This window comes from Atractosteus spatula, chromosome 2 (genome assembly GCF_055471065.1).
Source record: "Atractosteus spatula isolate fAtrSpa1 chromosome 2, fAtrSpa1.hap1, whole genome shotgun sequence".
Lineage (NCBI taxonomy): Eukaryota > Metazoa > Chordata > Actinopteri > Semionotiformes > Lepisosteidae > Atractosteus > Atractosteus spatula.
Window position 1 is genome coordinate 5,537,457 of NC_142707.1, and position 14,582 is coordinate 5,552,038.

Below are 14,582 nucleotides of genomic sequence, written 5' to 3' on the forward strand. Positions count from 1 at the left end.
AGGATAATAGAGTGGAGTGGGGGAGGGCTGTGGTAGGGGTGTCAGGTGTCCTGAGAAATGGTGCGTTACAATAGGGGCTCTGATGGCAAAGTCTTGGGGGTGCGGGTGTTGTCTTTCACCCCCGTCACAAGGGCTGTCGCTGTGTGCGAGAAACTGGCTGAGGCTGGAGAGTTTTTGGGAGGGGTGGGGGTGGGCACAAAGAGGGGAATCCAGCACCATTCCCAGGAAGATCCATGACTCTCCATCACAGCCTCCAGAATCTCTTTCCCTTCTCCTGATCACAGGACAGGGCTGCCCATTGTCCAGCCTGTCTTTCACGATTCTTTCGCCATGGGACGTCTCCAAAAGAGCAGAGCGCACAGATGCACAACGATACAAAAGACTCGCTGCTTTTTTAGAAATGCAAAGATCTGATTTTTGTGTGGAGAAGTCCATTTTAAATGCACTCTTTGTGAAACATAAATGTCTTCAGTGTCCAAAAGCGAGTTTGAAAACCAAATTGAAAAACATCCCGATATAGTACAGCTTTTATTTAATGTTTTTGTTTAGATGAGAAATGTAATATAACACTTATAGTGCTTGAATGGAGTGTCCAGAAAAAGCACTTGACAGGTAGTGGGTACTCCCTATGTGGGTGCTGCGTTGGCAGCCGTCGTGCACCAGTACGCTCACCACACACCAGCTCTCAGTGGGGAGGAGAGCAGAGCGATGAAGCCAGTTCATAGATGAGGATTATTAGGAGGCCATGATTGGTAAAGGCCAATGGGAAACTTGACCAGGATGCTGGAGTAACATCCCTACTCCTTTCAAGAGGCACCCTGGGATTTCATAAAAGCTCATCTCCCAAGATTATAGCAGCCTTCAGAGATCTGTGCTCCTCCTCAAATCATTATGAGTGACATGACTGGATACTCTTTGGAAAGATGAGAGGGTGGGGCTCTGCAGTTTTACGTTTTCTTTGCAAATCAGCTCTGAATAATGTAATTTCTGTGATTATTTTCTGAATTAGTCCAGGCTGTCACTGCTCATTTGAGTCACTTTTTGTTTCCCTAAGAAACCTTCTAGGATCAGGGTTGCCAGTATATAATGTGACAATATTATAAACCGAATATTGAAGAAATGTATTTGGGGGCTTTTTTGGAAAGGTTGTTTGGATACAAATTTAATAGGTCCCTGGTTGTTGCTTTGACATCTAGCCAAGCACAGACGATAAGAGGAACTTCTGTAACAGAGGAGGATCATGTCTGTTTAGGAAATTAAAGAGAGCTGTAGGAGGTATTAACACATACAGGCTTGTGTTTTTTGTTTTTTTAATGAGCATCAAAGCTTTTAGCTACCAGTAATCCAGCTTGTTAGACACTTGTATTGAAACACACTAGCAATAATTCCTCTTTTTTTCATGTTTGTGGTCATTACTTCTCTCCAGCTGCATGGTTAAATTCTCCTTTAGACTTCCCCATCAGTTTATGATTGTTTAGCAGGGAGCAACATTTTGTCAAGCCTTTTCTTTTTGCTGGACTAGTGAGTCACCACCGCAGCTAAGGAACAGTGTGCACAATGTGTGAGAAATGATATGAACAGGGGCAATAAAGGCAACTCTTTTCTAAAATATTTGTAAAACTGGAATTTTAAGAAAGTGCCCCCCCACCACCTCTTCAACTTCCTAGCCAAAACAGACTGAAAATCGCTGTGCTAGATTGATGTGCTATTCCAGGGTTGTCAGGACCAGAGGTGCTGTTTAGTTTGGCAAGGCTGAGGTCTGCTGCCTGGCTATTTCCTTAATCCCACACGAGGGGAGTGGGGAGTGTTTTGTGTATGTGGGGTGGGGGGGAATTGTTTTCTTATTCTTGGAGTGAGAATTGGGAGTTGACAGTGCCAACAATTGTAAAGGCATCTCCATTAATAAAACAAGCCCATTGGCTGGTGTCCCATGGGCAGCATGCTTCCTGTCCCTGAGCTTTTTCTTTCAGGTGGCAATTTCGGACCAATTCTGCATCCCTAAAGCTTCACTCTTCCAGGCTTTTAGTCTTGTCTAAATGTCTGAGACTGTCTGTTTCACTTACTGTATTTTATAGGCCTTTGGCCTCAAGAGATAAGTCTTTTTATTTGGATCCAATTTGCATGCCTGTTTCATGGATTTAAAGCTTGTTATTTTAAAAAATGGATGTCTTTCCTCCTCTGCTCAAAAAAAAAAAACATGAGAATAACCTGAAATCTGCTGGTTCCAGAAAAATTCTACAGAATTCTTCCCCCCCCCCCCCCCCCCCCAACCACCACCACCAAAGTTGATCAGATAAACTCTGCTGTCCTCATCACCATGACAGGGCTTTGTTTAAAATTGTGATTCTGCTCCGTCAGATAGCTTTGAGAACCAGTTCGACCTGCTTGCTCACTGTTGTCCTTGGCCTTCTCTGTTAAACTGTATCTTATGCTTGCAGGTTTTATGTGTTTCGGTCCTTTATCTCTTTAGAGCATTGTTGCTCCTGCACAGATAGCAGACCGACAGGCCAGCTCAAAATCAAAATGAATCTGCTAGGGGGACTACCCCTGATCTGAGATGCTTTAGTCATCAAATCTGTTAAAAAGATACTAGGTAGCAAGCAAGCGGTCCGTTTTGATAGTTCTTTTTTTTTCCTATCACAGATTTGACATTCTTCAAAGGTTTGATATATTTAACTAAAAAAAACATTTAATGTTCCATTAATGGCAACAGCCAACTACAGTATATTGAATACATATCGGGGAAAATAAAATAAGTGACATTTTCTCATTTTTATCAAAGATTACAGCACCTTATAACAGCTTTATGCAAGTGAGTCTGGCTCCAGGCCGTTCTCTTGCTATCTGCTGTAATAGCCGTGTCAGCCCTGGGCATACCCTGTTCAATTGTTGACTGCGTCATTCCTACTCAGCTCTCAGCCTGTCTGAAATTACGTCCTATAATTACCACGTAATTGGATGCATTTTCCAACCAACAGTAAGCATTAAACAGGCAAAAGTATTTCACCTCCAGTGAACTTTAACAATCAAAGGAATGCACTGTTTAATAAAGGTCAAAATCTCCAGGGTTTTTTTTTTGCTGTGGGTTTGAGAACTGATATACTGTATGTAGTTTATGAAAGTGTATTTCTTTCAATTTAGAATACATACTTTGTTTTGACTTTAATTTGAATTAATTGAATTATTCCAGGTCTTTAAAAATTGCCTCATAGCTACAGGGTCCTGGGTCCACTTTCCAGAATGGGGGTCCTTCTGTGTGGAATTTGCATATCTGCCTTGTGTCTGTGTGTTTTCTTCAGGTTTTCCCAGTTTCCCTCCTGCCATCCAAAGACATGTTGTCAAGATTAATTGGTGCCTCTAAATTCTCCTTTTGTTTTGTATGTGCCCTGCAATGCACTGGCAACCTGTCCAGGGCATCAACCAGCTATGCTTCCTGGATTGGCTACAGCTTACCACGGTCTTCACTAGCAATAAACAGCTTTCTGATGGTAGCTTTATGCATATGAATTATTTCATATGGTTTATGCAAGATTTAATTTATTTGGGTGTGTTCAAATTCTTTATTGGAGAATATGGATTTCAGAATTTTCACAAACTCAGTATTAAGATAATGGCATTGTGACAGACTAGGGTGGAGTTACAACATGCCAGTATCTATGCTGAACTCCATATGATTTTTACTGCACAATCTGGACCTCCAGCTCTGGTCCCGATGCCCTGCGTTTCAGGAAGCTGTCCATTGGAACGTGCAACTTCAGCCTGGATGTAATGGATCCGGGAGAGGCACTCAAGAGACTCGTCATAGAGAGAGGAGAGTGGGAGGACACTAGCTCCCTTCCTTGTGGAACGAGCTGTTTAAAGAAGCAAACCCCTTCCCTGTCTTTGGGTGGTGGAAGGAAACCACAGTAGCCCAGAGGAAACCCTCATGACCACAGGATAAGCATGCAAACTCCACACATGACGAATCACGGCTGGAATTGAACACAGCACCCTAGTGCTCAGAAGCAGCAGCACTAACCACTATGCCACCCATGAAGTACCCTTAGTCTCCTTAAAACATCAACAGCTTAATACCAGGACCAGGGCTTGGGACCAGGTACCATGTAACTACCAAATAAAAGTAATATATGGTCATTTCAGCTTAAAACCTTGGATGGATTTAACTGCTATAGAATGGGAGCTGAACATGCTGAAGTGTTGCGATATGGTAAAGTACATCAAAATCTTGCCTTTAGTATTGCTCTTTAATTTGCATACTGTAGCATTTTGACTATTTTCTTAACTTGCAAAGAATATATAGATATTTGGTATTGCTATGCAGTTGGGAAAGTCTCTTGCCATCAGGCAATAGACTGTGATTGAGATTGTCTGTCTCCTTGCTCAGATCATATCTTTTTATATAAAAAAGCAAGATTCCTTTATTATCTCTGACATGTGTTTCCCATCAAGTGGAGTCTGTTGGACTGACTCACTTTGGTGTTCTCTTTCTGGGTGAAATTGAAAGAAATGTGCTTGTCATTACCACTGGATGAGAATCTGTGTTCTGTGTCAAGTACAGCCAGTCCAAAATGGTATTTTAATACTCTTAGATATTTTAATAGCCATGGCACCTTGTTACTGTGCAGTCAAAAATGATATTGTACACACCCTTTGGAAATCTTGTGAAAATCTGGTTTGTGAGAATGATATTGCAATGAATTCTTAACCACAAAGAATAATAAAATTTACAGATTGCACAGTTTTGCCTTTTTGGGAAAGGGTGCTGTAGAAGCATTCTGATTAATCAACCATTGGGTTTGGCAAAACATAGGGTAACTCCCATTGTAGAGTAGTTAGATCCCATTTGTACTTCACACACTGCAGGCTCTGTTGCAAAAGTTGGACTTGAAGGCAATAGATTAAATATTTAAACTCCACAGCTGTCTATGCAAATGTTCTCAAGGAAATGAGGTTCAGCTATACAGGATCTGCTCTGGGCATATGGAGGAGCCTTAGCTTTCAAAGCAGAGAGTTCAATCTCCTATACACACGGGACTCTTATCTTAGTCCCTGTCATACTGAGGACTTGAGCTGGTTCTGGAAGACACCTAATTCTCCAGCTATGATGGAACTGATTGCCTACTTTCATAGACTGCCACAGTATTTTGTCCATTGTAGCATGGACAATGCCTCGTTATTTTTGGTTCTTGGCCTTTGGCATCTGTGTGACTGCATGGCCTGAGGTGTAATCCATATTGATTTATTTGTAATGAAGAAAGTGGCCTTATTTTAATTTCTCTAAGAAACAGCATGAATGTGCAACAGATCTTTAACTTCAAAGTCCTCTCCCACTCCTGTGACCGTTTTTATTTTGCCTGGATTCTGATGGGCATTTTAATTCCTGAATTTGCCCATTACTCTCCATTTGGAAAGCGGTATTTCATAGGTTTTAATATGACACCTGCCCTCGAATACTCAAAACTCACCCCCTGGCATGGCTGCCATGCTCCTTACAATTGAAGCCTGACCTAGGGAGATGTAATGCCTAAGAGAGGGTCCTGTCAAGAAGCCAACAACACAATGCTTCCCCATCTTGTAAATTGGGTCTGGCCTTTGGGTTGGACATCCTGGGAAGCTCCTCAGAAACATTCCTGTTCCTCCCCTTGGGGCTTTTAGATTCTTTGTGTCTTGTGCTGAAGCTGTGATCTTTATCCAAAACAGATGCCCTTACTTCCCTGAAAAAACTTCCTGTTTGTACTTTGGATGGATGTCAGTTTTTCTTACTGCACTGTGTAGGACTGATTTTGATCTTGGGATTCATTGAACCATCAACTTCTTAGATCCTGACACCATTGACTTACAGAGATAGTTTGTGCCATCTTAGCTTCCCTGTTGTGGTGCTTCAGACTTGCCCATCGTATTGCATATTGTTTCTTCCTCTCTCTGTAGAACATTAGAAACCAAAAGCCGATGCCGAGTGGCACTGGGCTCTGAAGCCTGTTGTCACCTTATATATGTACAGCACAAATAAAACTACAACACTTTCATTCTTAAATCTTTGTCCTATTTCGGTACTGAAATTGTCCATCAGTTTGACAAATCCTTTCCAGAAAAGGAGAGGTCTGTTTGTGTAGGAGTACAGGGTTTCTCAAACCAGGAGATGTAATTTACCAAAAACAAACTGGCAAAAATTCAAATACTAAGTTGGTGCTCCAGTATAGTATTACATTTACTACAAGGAGATTGCTTTATCAAAGATATTCCCTTTTTATCTGTGCTTAGTGTTAATAAAATTATCAAGTGTCCATAAATAAAACTTGTAAATCAGAGTTCAGTAGAGCTACTGTAGGTGTACCATTGGCATACTTTCCAGAAAGTAAAAACATTCATAAAGAGGAATTAAGATGGAGTTTTAGGCTGAAGTGTGTTTTCAGATTAAAATGTACACGAGTGGGAATAGCAATGAGAGGTGGAGGAGAAAGAATGGGAAAACAGGATTGCATCTGAGCCCAAACCCAGAGATCTGTTGCCAGTTTTCTGTGGAGCCGCTGGGCACAACAGACCCTTTAATATGACAGCTGAGAGACTGTGCAGAGGAGTTCTTCCTGAGCCACGCTGCCAAGCATTTTTTTTAACTCCCCAAACCTCAGCACCCTAAGACACTGAAATCGAACATTTTGCCCAGCCTCCACAACCACCCCCCACCCACACACACACACCCTTCTTGTTCTTTGATGTGCCACATGTTGAGAGACGTCTCTTGATTCATATAAGCTCCACACGCTATGTGGTAAAATATTGAGCTTGCCACCACTGGGCGGGGCCTTTACTGTAATCTCATGTCTGTGTATGAAGGGGGGTGGGGGGAGAGCACATTTCTCTGCTAAAATAGGCTGCTGTGATATTTGTCTGCTTAAATTGCCTGTTTGTTCTGTGCTCTGGAAAAAAATAGTGCAGTAGGATTAATACTGTATACAGGTCTTTCTCTGTATCTATATAAGAGTTCCTCAGGAACTCTGCTCTAACTTTTTGGGAGATACAGACTAGATGTGGCCATCTATGATCTGCGAGAGCTACAGGTTCTTCATATTACTTTATGACTTGCTTCCAACTGTATGGGTCTATCAGTCCAGCAGTCCACCTGTAGTATTTTAGCTGGTATAGGCAAGGGTTAGCCACTACTGAGGTAGAGTTTGAGACCTAGTGAAAATGTTTAAATTGATAGAAATGTTTTCACCTTAATTTTAACTTGTCATGGCAAAGATGCAGACGTCTGAGTCGGTTACATTATGGGAATCCAAGAGACTTTACAAGGAAAAGAATGACTGTTTTCAAGTATCCTTCTCCTACAAGAAATGCGCTTTATTGAGAAACCGTATGAATGCCCCATTTGAAAGAATACAATTCTATTTCAAGGGAAAAATTTCACTCCAGTTATCAATGTAGTGTGGATATAAAGGAATAAGTGTCTGTTTGATTAGGTGAAGATCTGACCTTTTTCAAAACTTTTTTTATCTCTGTGTCTATGTATGCCTTAACAACAGATCACATAGTTCATTTTCTTGGCAGTGGATTTCCTTGTGCATTTGAGATTGCAGATTGTCTGATGACCCGAGGTTGTTTGGAGATGTGATTACAGTTTGGATGAAGCCTTAATCATAGCTTCCTCAGTGCACCAGCCAGAGGAATGAGGAATAATTGGATGCTGTTTTTTTTTTTCATGCACTACATTCCCCGAGTCTCATTCTGTTCCAACACAAACAGGCTGCGAGATTTTGCTGGCCTCCAATGACGGCACTTCAGTGTGTCCTGGTGTTAGTGGCCGCTGTCCCCAGGGTAGGCAGGCTGTTTATTCGTCTGGAGGAGGGGCAGGGGCAGAAGCTGGAAAGTTTAAGGAGCCCAGTTTTCTATAAAAGGTTAGGAATGGTGATATGATCACGGTGGTCAAAGCTGAACCTTCTAAGGCCACTGCAACTGAACCAGCATCCTTAAACCTGGTTGATGGGGGCAAATTGTGCTAAGTGGTCTAATGCAGCAATCATTGTCTTGATTATCATAGTACGCCGTATAAATGCTTCAAAACACAATAAATAAGAATAAAAGAGTGAAGTGTGAAGAAGCAGAAGTAAAAAAAAATAAACCAAATATAAGATTGTCTATAGACCTACAGTGCCTAGTGCTTTTAAGACATTGGAAGTTGAATCAGCAGACCCTGTCGCCATTATTGCAGCGGGCTGGTATCTCAGGAGTCTGGGGTAGATAGGCTGGTGAGTAACTTCAAGATCCTCTCTGGATTTCCCAGGTAGCCACTGCAGGCGTGTACAGCTCAGCCCCGTGTTTACTAATGTAGAACATTCGTGTTGGACTAGCAAGGTCTTGCTGTGTTTTAATGGAGCATCTGTATTGACTAGAGAGCATCTATTAATTAGATGCTTTACTTCAGGAGCTTGTAGTCGGGAGTTAATAGGAACTACTAGAAACAGGGAATAAGTTTCTCATCCTAGCGATTCCAAGAAAGAATAAAATGATCCCAATTAAGTGTAATGTTTCTGGGGGAATAAATATTCAGTGAAATTGTAACAAGGGGGTTGCACCAAAATTCCTCAAAATGTTTGTCGGGAATCTTGGTCTAGCCAAACATTGGGAATTGAACCCAATGCTGCACTGAAATGTGTTCAAAAGGGCCTCAATTGAAACCTGATGGTGGGCCTGGATTCAGAAGACTCTGGCACACCCACTGACAACATTCCAGGCCATCACTTTTACGGGCTCTGCGATCTTTTATGGAGACGCTGTTGTTTCTCTCAGGCCAGGCTGTACAAAACATAGCCCCTGAATTCTGTGCTGACTCTTCAGAAGACTCTGGACCACACTGCACATAGACCAGGAGGTCTTGTAGTTGTGCTTGAATCCCCTCCTGTGCAGGAGGGTTATTGGTCTAATTAAATGATAGTTCAGTTGATTTTACCATTTTCCTGAGGTCGTGTTGCTGAGGACTGTTGCCCTTAAGGACCGCATTTGAGGAGCTCTAACCCTTAATCCCCATTTAAAACTGTTTGACGTGGGATTCTGAGCTAGTCCCTGTAGCAAGCCAAGGAAGTGAATTATAGAGAAAACTTAATATTAAATCTTTTTTAATATCATAGGTCAAGTCCATGCTTCCATGAGAACAAAATACAATATCCCGAATTGGTTACTGTACAAAAGCATGGCTGATCCCTTTACAATAAGGTAAATTAAAAAAAAAACAAATTGAAGAGTTGCGTAACTTTTTGGATTAAATCTTAAAAAAAAACCCAGCTGTAGTACATATTCCAACACGGTTTAATTAGGAAGAGTGTCAAAGAGAAAAAGCAGTGGGTAAAATACACAATTTGTGTGCTTTGCTGAGCTATTGCAATAAAGTGAGTTTGTTTGCTAGAAACGGCTGGCTCAGCAATTGCACACCGTACACTTGACAATGCTGGATGTTGCCCTAAGGAAACTACAAAAAAAATAACAGTACAATGTTTTACTCAGAGCCCAGTTTACTACAGACTGAGACTGAACTCATTAAAGCAGTTTGGCATAGAAACAGGAGGCATTATCTAATTTTTTCCTATGCAAACATTTTTATATCGGCGATCTTTCATTTAATAACCCTCAGGTTAAAAAAATAATGCAACTATCGTCGAGATTTATTTTTTTGGCTGCAATATACAATGTGTTGTCCCTTTTATGAAAAGGGATGCAGTATGCCTATGGACAAAATGTTAAATAGTTTTGGATAACTAATTGCAGTGTACTTGGGCTAAAAGTATGTTTTGCACTGGAAAAGGTTTTAAAAGCTGTAAAAAATGCACTTATTTGTCTCTTTATCAGACAGTATTTGCACACCTGGTTTACCTCCTCAGTAGAAGATGTGCTCGCATTCTCGCAGGCTGCTGATGAGCTGTGCCACGCTGCACCACTCTCGCACCTCTGCGTCACACACAGGAAGTCATGGGTGCCGTCTCTATCAGACTCTTCCTGTGGGTTTATGTGCAAGATCAGTCGGGGCGAGTTTGTCTGTGCTCACTAAGACAGAAATGCCATGGGTATTCCCAGCTTTACCTATGGTTTAACTGGCACTTTGCAAAAATGTCCGAGCTTATCCGGTTAAGGAGAGGCCGAAGGAACATATTTAAAACAGCCTACAAGAGCATAAGAGTTTACAATTAAAAAGAGGCCACTCATCCAGTCAAGCCCGATACCAAAGAAAGGTAGGTCTTTCATTGCCAGAATACTGTATATTCAGTGCTCTTGGAGACCGTTCTTGGTGCAACACTATATTCCTTCCTGGCAATCCTGCTGAGTGAAACTGCACAGGAAAAACCACCACTACTTTGAAATAAACATGGTCCATAACAATCTGGAGAGACCACAAAATAAAATCAAATAGCATCTCATGGCCTATGATCACGAATGATAAAACTTAACCCTATAGCACAACAAATCAAGACAAGTCAAGCACAAGCAGAATAATTGTGGTTTTGTTTCATTCTGATCCTGGGCATAATGAAGCAATAAAAAGATATGGGGTGGCACTAAACAGGAATAAAGAACAAAAAAACAAATACCACAAATATCTATATTTGACTTCAATAAAATTGCCAGCAAGAAGGCAGCAGTTCTCATTTGAAAGGACTGTAGGTCATTTTAGACCAATTAACTGCCTGTCTTCTGTGGCGAGTGAGGAAATGAAGCTTGTGTGATGGGACACTTCAGTGTAGTGTGTCTGTCTTGCTGCCAAACCACATGAGGGACCAGCCTGCTCACTGCAGCCCTCCTGGGTCATGGCTCTGAGGGAGTCGGAGTGGGACAGGGGCCTGCTGGTCCTGTGCAGATTGCTTGAGCAACCGCGAGCAGCTGGAGAACTCAGGGGTTCGGGTTGTTTGTTGGGCTTGTAGGGTTAGAATTTCAAGCCATGGAATATGCGTAAAAGGTATTTTCCAGACAGGTTTGTCCACATTTAAAAAGAGAGACCAGAATCCCTTGTTTTCCCTGTCAGACCAGCACCGAAACACTTGAGGTCATCTCCATCTCTTCCACTTTCGCTTCTGATCTTGCATCTTATCCATTTTCACTTTTAATCAGTGAGCCATGTTGCAGAACACTGGGTGATTGTAGGTACAAGGAATTATAATGAGAAGTTAAAGACAAGTGAATAACGGTGCAGTAAGCTGATCACTAATGCAGTACAACCAAAATGCCAGTCAGAGCTTTGTAATGATTTCTGTAAGACAAAAAGTGCATGGGTAACAGCATTACTTTATTATGTACAGTATCTTATAGCATGGCCTTATTCTTTTTACATTTTTGAGCCAGGGCCTTGGTCCTTGGAGAACGTAAGAGTGTTGTATGTGATCGGGAAAAAATGAAATGGGCAGTTATTTTATTACCACACCAAGTTCAGTGGGAAAAATCCATAGATATTAGGGTGGCAGGATGAAGGGTAAGATGGGAATGTTGGACAATGGAACAAGTAATAGGTTTATTCCATGCTGAAAAGAGAAGAGAGAAAACGCAACGTTTCGGCTGTGAAGCCTTCTTCAGGTGTGACCATGTTCAACAATTGTCGTTAATTTGCTTTCCAATTGTTCATCCCATGGAAATCCACATATCCTGCATGAAGAACTGGGAGGAGGCCATTCAGAACATCTAGCTCATTTGACATCCGAGATCTAGTATCATCTTCAACAAAAGATGGCTGGGTAGCTTGTTCCATACCCCCACATCCCTTTGTGCACAAACTGATCTCGGTTTTAAGTTCAGTTCCATGTAGTACCCACATGTGACCTCTAGTTCATGGTTCACAGTTGCCAAAGTAGTTAGGCATGATGAGTCTGTTCAGGAGCCATTTGTATTACGGCGATTCTTTTTTATTTAATGCGGTATGTAGTCATCATGGGTAATAAGACATACTGTGTGATTGGAATTAATTAGCTGGAGGATGCTAATGATGTACAGACTATCTTTAGAGATGTTTCCTTTCTAAGCTAAGAAGAATGTCTTTTGAGTACTTTCAATTAGTTTCACACTTACAGAGGTGTGAAGAAGTGTTAAAATACCCCTACAATTTGAGTCATTATTCTATGATGTATTAGTTAACTTTTCTGTTGCATGTACATACTGTAGACTCAAACCATGCTACCTTAGAAACCTGGATAACAGTTGAAATGGGCTTGTCCCTAAATTGTGTGAAATGATCGCCCTCTTGTGTTCGAGCGAAGGATGGCATCTCCATGAAACATTAAGGTTAGACTAAACCTCATTTATCATTTAAATTGTGTGACTCTTCATCAGTTCCTAATTGTTACATGTAAAATGTTTTGACAAAGAATCCTAATGTTTTTAAAGCAATTACCGAGCCCTGAGGGTCAGTTATCTGGGTAGGTATTATATAATTGGTAAACCCACAGAGTAGGAATATCTTAGAGTGCTTTTGTAGTGTTGCAAAACAGTACAATCAACATGTAACAAACTCTATTACTTTATTATACAGTATGTCTTGTGTGTCAGTGATGAGATGGTTGCAACAGTGAATTTTCTGCTGATATTAAAGCACTAGTGCAACTGCAGTTAAATATGCTTTATTATAGCCAGCAGCCATATCACCCTGCAACTCACACCTGGCAACCCACTGAAGCTCAGCAGGTGTGAGCCTGGTCAGTACCTGGATGGGAGACCTCCTGGGAAAAACTAAGGTTGCTGTTGGAAGGGGTCTTAGTGGGGCCAGCAGGGGTCACTCACTCTGCGGTCCATGTGGGTCCTAATGCCCCAGTATAGTGATGGGGACACTATACTGTAAATAGGCGCTGTCCTTCAGATGAGACATAAAACCGAGTTCCTGACTCTCTGTGGTCATTAAAAATCCCAGGGTGTTTCTCGAAAAGTATGGGGGTGTAACCCTGGCGTCCTGGCCAAATTTCCCATTGGCCCTTACCAATCATGGCCTCCTAATAACCCCCATCTGTGAATTGGCTTCATTACTCTGTTCTCCTCCCCACTGATAGCTGGTGTGTGGTGAGCGTTCTGGAGCATTATGGCTGCCTTCACATCATCCAGGTGGGGCTGCACATTGGTGGTGGTGGTGGAGGGGAGTCCCCATTACCTGTAAAGCGCTTTGAGTGGAGTGTCCAGAAAAGCACTATACAAGTGTAAACAATTATTATATTAAGAGTTAATACTTTTGGCAAGAAGACTGTAGTGTGAATATCCAGTAATTGAGAATTCTGCCTTCATTGTGTTGTTGAACTTGGTTTTGAATATCGAAACATTTGACAGTGCATGATTTGATTTGCTTCTAGGATTCCATTATGGTCTACTTGTTAAAAGAAAAATGTATCAGTAATGAATAAAGCCAACCATTATGGCTGTCTGAGCATACTCATCATGATCTTATGGCTGCATCAAGTGCGACCTGTATCGGAGAAATTCTAAAGCTATAGGATGGTGTTCTCTTTGTGTCATGAATAAAGAGCAGTGTGCAAATACAGGACCACAGCGTTTGAAGAGTTGTCTGCACCTCCTGCTGGAGGAGGAAAACTTATCATTGAGCCTTAGGTGTGGAGTCAGTTTTGCAGTGGAAGTCAAGTCTTGAAAAGCCCGAGAGTGCTCCGAGAGTTGTGTTGGAGACACCGTTGTTGATGCTCAGCTGAGCTCTTGCGGGAGCGGCTCCTTGTACCCAGGCAGCCTGTGCAGGTGAGGGCGAGTTCTCTCACCACTCCTTCAATCCGTATAACAGCCCTCAGGGCTTGGAACGAAAAGCATGCTTTTGGAAACTTAATTTGACATTCATGACTGAAGTGGCCCGTCCCGTGTTTTGTTTTTTTTAATGATTTGGAAAGCTTGACTCCTACAGGTGAGCCTCTTTCTCACAGGTAGTTGATACCGGGCCAGCCCTAGTGAAGGGTTTCTGTTCAGTAGTGGCTGTCCTGGTGCACTGAGACTAAGTTTCTTCATATCAGTTGCCCTTCATATCCCACATGAGTGATTCATTCCCAAATGCTTCATAGAATGTAATCTTCTGTATAACTTGGGGAAACGGTAGCATATACATACTGTGCTGTGAACTGAACTCGGTACTGTTCCTGCCTGTCACAATGGTTACCAGTTACTCAAAAGGTTGATCTGAAGTCGTTGTCTTGTTAATGGGCAACATCACTTTCGTAGATTATCATTTTCAAACTTAATCGATCCACTGAAATATGTCCACCTTTTACATCTGTACAATATACAGTATGTTTAAAAGAAAAAGATAACTTTGTAAAATGATAGGGTTTGGAAGCAACCTGGATAGGATGGAGGAAGGGGAGGAATGGGTCGTACTGCAGGTCATAGGTATCAGGTTGGAGACGGCTGGAGTGTCAGGAACAAGTGTGTACAGAAGTGGGAATGTTTTTTTTACATGTCCTTATTTACTGCTGAAATAAGAAGAGTGTTCTATTAAATGGCACCATAGAACATTTGAATTCCTAATTGAGGCTGGTATGCTTTTTAAACGATCATTCGTTTGTTATAAATGTAAGATTTCTTGGAGTAGATTCTCTGATGGACAGCAGGACAGTGTAAGATAATTCATC

The 14,582-nt window shown here is 41.7% G+C and overlaps 1 protein-coding gene across 2 annotated transcripts in view; it reads left to right on the forward strand.

Annotated features, from left to right (window-relative positions):
- pdlim2 (PDZ and LIM domain 2 (mystique)) overlaps positions 1-14,582 on the forward strand; it is a 64,543-nt gene that overhangs the window by 38,462 nt on the left and 11,499 nt on the right. The window lies entirely within an intron of this gene.